Genomic DNA, 5,514 nt, shown 5'->3' on the forward strand with positions numbered 1-5,514 from the left:
CAGGGATCAACAGCAAAACAGACTTCAAACCTAGAAATGATGTGTAGTAGCCCAGAATAACAAGTTCAAACAACTGACACCCCAGCAAAACTTTAAGCACGATTTAAAATACTCAATCTAAATTCATTTCAAACCCCAAAGCAAAGCAGAAACTGATTCAGAGAATGAAACTTTAAGATCCTAAAACGCAATTCAATGGAATAGTCTTTTCCAAAAGAAATCTTTTAGCCATTTTTGTTTTCAAGTGTTTTTTCACCTCAGCTCTTCCCCCCCAGCTTGAAAAGCAAGAAAAGATGCCTTTATAAGAAACCAAATAGGGCGGACCTAAACACTTCAGTTTTGCCTTTTGCCCCTTTTCCAATTTTGCTTTTAGCTTAGAGGTCCATCATTTTCTGACTTGCCAGCTAAGCTAGTCTATTTTGCAGTTTCTAAGAAGCTTCTTAAACTATTATCAAAAGATTCCCCACCCCAAAATTCCCAAATTACCCCCAAATGTCTCTTAATTACTTCAACCATCAAACGGGTTAGGCCTGACCCCAAAACTCTGGGCTACTGCATTAGCAGGTTCATTAGCTCTTGGGCCTCTAATCCTTGAAACCCAAATTGGTTCAAATGACCCCAGGTTACAATGGGTAAGCCCAAAGCTCAAGTCACGACAGAAAACTAATGGAAACAAAAGAAAAAGTTCCCAAGGATTAAGTCCAAAGAAATCAAATGTTTCCACAAAACAGGGAAACAAGTTTAATTCACCTATCAACAATTATGAGCTAAACAAATAAATTCAAACACCTTAACAGTCTACTTAACAATTTTTAGTACTAACTATGAAAACAAAGCGAAATAATCTTTATCTTTTCAACAAAACCAAAACGAATTAACTCAAAGCTACTGATATGCGAAATTAAGCTACTAAGCAACGGAAAATAGAACAAAAATGAAAAGAAGAAGAAAAAATTAGATGGAGGAGGAACAGGAGAAACAGAATTTGATAGCGAAACAGACGAAGAAGACAAAAGAGGAAGGATGGAGAAAATACATCTAAAGGCACACGACTGACACTGATAAACCTCAACAAACTCTAATTTGATTCAAAACAGGTGTTAACCCTATGTTCTCAACGAAAACAAACGGTCAATACCTATTTTGAGCCTTATCGCTCAAAGAAACTTAAAGGCTTGACGGATTCATTTCTTCTTTGCTCTCAGATTCGAAAATAGACTGATTTGGTGAGATTTTGGGGAAAAATGGTGATGAATTAGGTTTGAGGGAAGGGTGATGGTTGCATGGGTGGTTTCTAGTGGTGGTTGGAACCTTTCGCCTGCTGCCATGGCTGAATCGAGTTTGGGGAGGTGTCTGAGATGAACATAAGAGGGAGATGAGTCATTTGGTCTTAGGTTAATTTGAGACTTTCAGACACTTATATGTGATATGGGATAAAGTATTCTGACCGTTGGATGAAATAGAAGGGATCCAAAAAAATAAAACTAGCATCCTAAATTAAAATATAAAACCAAATTAATTTAACAAAATACTAATTAAACCTAATTCATTACCACAATTAACAAATTAAAAAAAAACTAACTCAGAAATCAAAAATTAGAATTAAAAGGTGCAAGATGACTATTTTTGTGATTTTCCTTTTTTCCCTTTTTATAAAATAACCTAATTACTCAATTAATCCTAAAACTCATATATTTTTGTATTTTTTCATTAATTAAAATGCACAGACAAAATGCAAACAATTAACAGAAAATGTCACAATAATCCAAACATTTGCAAATACTGAAAGAAATTATTTTGTTTTGAATTTCTGGGAGTAATTCATATAGGGCAAAAATCACGTGCTCACAGCTGCCCCTCTTTGCTCGAAAATACGAAGAGTTTTCGTGCAAAGATAAAGTGAGCGGATACGAGCGATTTTTACCATTTGAATACTCCGTGGGAAGCAATTTTGAAAGATTTGACCGCACCCTACTTCCGAGGTTGCCTACATATCCTTGGCTAAAAAGGAATCAGGTCAGTGTAGTTCAGGAATGTTTGGTAGCTGGGACTACCATGAAGCTGTGATTTTACCGTTGTTGTTGTTGCTGCTACTACTTATTGACCTCCTTATTAAACCATGATAAAATAAAAGAAGCTAGACTAGACTATGATATAGGAATTACAAAATCCTATCTATATCTTCAAACTTCCTCCTGTGGTTCTTGTTGCCTTGTTGACTTGTATTCTCCCGATGGAATCCCTTTGTTGCCATCTTGAATTGTATTCTGCGATGTTTTCCTTTCCTCCAGGTGGATGCCTGACTGCCAACTACACTTTGAGATGTTTTTCTTTCCTTCATGTGGACGCTTGACTACTGAACTTGAATGTATTCCCTACTCTCTAGGCGGGCTCTTGACTTCAACAAAATAAACAAAAACAAAGAAAACTTTTTGCCCCCGTTTGGGTATCTGGGCACATATGTATGTGTAAAACGGATCCTATTACCAAATATCAATAAGAAATTGAAAGCTAAAACTTGAATTGTACTCCCTTGTTCTCCACGAGGGCTCCTGATTGTTGACTTGAAATGTTTTTCCTGCTCTTCAAGCGGGCTCCTAACTGTTGACCCGAAATGTATTCCCTGCTCTCCAGGCGGGGTTTTGACTGCTAAACTTGAATGTATTCCCTGCTCTCCAAGCGGGCTCCTGACTTCAACAAAATAGACAAAAACAAAGAAATGTTTTCTGCCCAAGTTTGGGTATCTGGGCACATATGTAAGTGTAAAACGAATCACATTACCAAATATCAATAATGACTTGAAAGCTAAAACTTGAATTTTACTCCCTTGTTCTCCAAGCGGGCTCCTGATTACTGACTTGAAATGTATTCCCTGCTCTTCAGGCGAGCTCCAGACTGCTGACTCGAAATGTATTTTCTGCTCTCCAGGTGGGCTCCTGACTGCTTACTTGAAATGTATTCCCTGCTCTACAGGCGGGCTCCTGACTGCTGTCTTGAAGTGTATTCCCTGCTCTCCAGGCGGGCTCCTGACTTCTACAAAATAGACAAAAATAAAGAAAAATTTTGTGCCCCAGTTTGGTGGCTAGGCACTGATGTGAGTGTAAAACTAAGTCATATTACCAAGTATTACTAAGAATTTGAAAGCTAGGTCCCATTATCCAGGGGGTCTTGACAACTCTTAATTAAATGACAATTTTAAATCTGCGTTATATCTTCTAAAGGTGTGACTTCTGCTAAATCTTGTTTTCTAAGAGGGTCTTTAAACTACTCTCCATTATCTATGAGGGTCCTGAAAATTAGAAGTCAAATTTTATCTTACGAGTGACAACTTTTATGGCTGAATTATACTACCCTACAACATAATTTCTAAATGTTGTTATTTAATCGAAATCTTAAAGCTAAGTCCCATTATTCAGGAGGGTCCTGGAAAGTCCTAATTGAATCCTATCTCGAACATACAACCTTCTAAACCAGCTTATATTTCTTTGGGATACATTTATGCTAGATTACGCTATTTCTGAACTTTACACTAGGTCCTATTTTCCTGGAGGGTCCTGAAAATCAAAAATCAAACCTGTTTGGTGACTTCCTTTCTCCACTGAGGGTTTCTCCAAAACAGCCAAAATTTCCTGCCCCTGTTTAATCAAAGAAAAATTCGTCAATTTAAAATGTGGTAGTTACTTGATGACATTCTTTGCTAAAAGTCTCTCCGCTGCATTGTTTTGTTTTGACTGGCTTCCCCGAACTTTCCCTGAACCGCTTGACTTTCCGACTGTCTTCCAAAACCCTATGACCCTAGATGACCCAGGTGTTCTATACCTGAACCGTTGTTTCACACCTCTGACCCCTTTAACTGAACCTCTGCATCTCTCATGAAATTACTGAATCACTCTACTGATGGAACTTTTGCTGGCACTTTATCCCACGTTACATCGTGCTATCTTCGGTATAATCTGGCCGCATTGTGCTTTGCAATTTTTGAATTTGGTAGTGAGCTTTGAAATCCATTCTTGCATGCTCCAACAAAATTATCATTGAAATACCTTATAGAAATAAGACCCGGAAGAAAATGAAATGCAATGACTCTGAGAGTTAAGGATAAGAAGAATCCAAAAATGAATGATTGTTAAAAGTAAAAGAAAAAGAAAAGGGACTTATCTGAGTGGAGCGGCTGGTACCAATGATCATGACATGCATTTTGGATTAATCGGCCCAGTCTGTCCAACCAACCAACCTTCTATTGCCATACTTTGTCGTCCCAGAATTTTCATAACCTGATTTCTTTATCCAAATCCTAACCTTGTTCATCCTGCGGTGCCTTGAAAGGTTTTCACCAGCAGACCTCTCTCATTCGTTCATCTATCAACTAACTTTCGCCTTAAGGTGCCCGTGAGGGATTTCACCAATAATACTCTCTCATTTTTGATTTCTCTCGGCTCCCGTCACCTTACGGTGCCCGCGAGGGTTTTCACCAATAAGACTCTCATTTTTGATTTCTCTCAGCTCCCGTTGCCTTATGGTGCCCGTGAGGGTTTTCACCATTAAGACTCTCTCATTTTCAATATTTTTTGCTTGGACCAGAATGTCACCCTTGATATGAATCACCTCCACTTGCTTGACTCGGCATCTCTCGAAGACTGATCAGAAGGTCTTTCTTTGGACCATAACGTGGGATTTTGGATAGGGTTAGAAAGAAAGGATATCAATGGCTTGAAACAATTCGAATGGGTTCAAAATTACAACTTTCGGAAGGTCCCCAGTTTCTTGTTTGGGGACTTTTGAATTTTTATTTTGATGGGACCGAACCGTGAGGCTGCCTACGTATCCTTAAAAGGAATCAGGTCAAACGTAGTTCATGTCATAGAAATTACTTTGTTGTTGTGATTTTCTCTTTTCTCTTCCTTTTCTTTCTCTTTTGCCTTCTTTTCTCTTTTTGTTGTTGTTGTTGTTGTTGTTCTTCTTCTTTTCTTTTCTTTCCTCTTTTTTTTTTCATTCTTTTCTTTCTCTTTTCTTTTTCTTTCTCTTTTCTCTTCTTCCTTTACTTATCTTTCACGCTTATGTTTCCGATATTCGCTACCGATTCCGAAATGGGGGTATGAAAGAAAATAAATAGGCTAAAGGGGATAACAAAGGATAAAGTTTTTAGATAGCAGAATCAAAACGCCTTCGTCATTCCAATCTTCAAAACATGCCAAGTACAAACAAATATAATTTAAACAAAGAAATTATACATAATATCTCTTGACCGCATCGGAGTTGATGGCCATTTATACACATTTGACTTCTATATATGTTAAGTATAAAGCACCATTGGACAATACTCTTATTACGACGAACGACTCCTGCCAGTTTGGAGCAAACTTGCCTTTGGCCTCAACCTGATGTGGAAGGATACGTCTTAACACTTGCTGACCTACTTCAAACTTCCGTGGACGCACCTTCTTATTATATGCTCTTTCCATTCTTCGTTGATACAATTGGCCATGACATACTGCTGCCAATCTTTTCTCGTCG

The sequence above is a fragment of the Nicotiana tabacum genome, chromosome 20, assembly GCF_000715075.1.
Source record: "Nicotiana tabacum cultivar K326 chromosome 20, ASM71507v2, whole genome shotgun sequence".
Lineage (NCBI taxonomy): Eukaryota > Viridiplantae > Streptophyta > Magnoliopsida > Solanales > Solanaceae > Nicotiana > Nicotiana tabacum.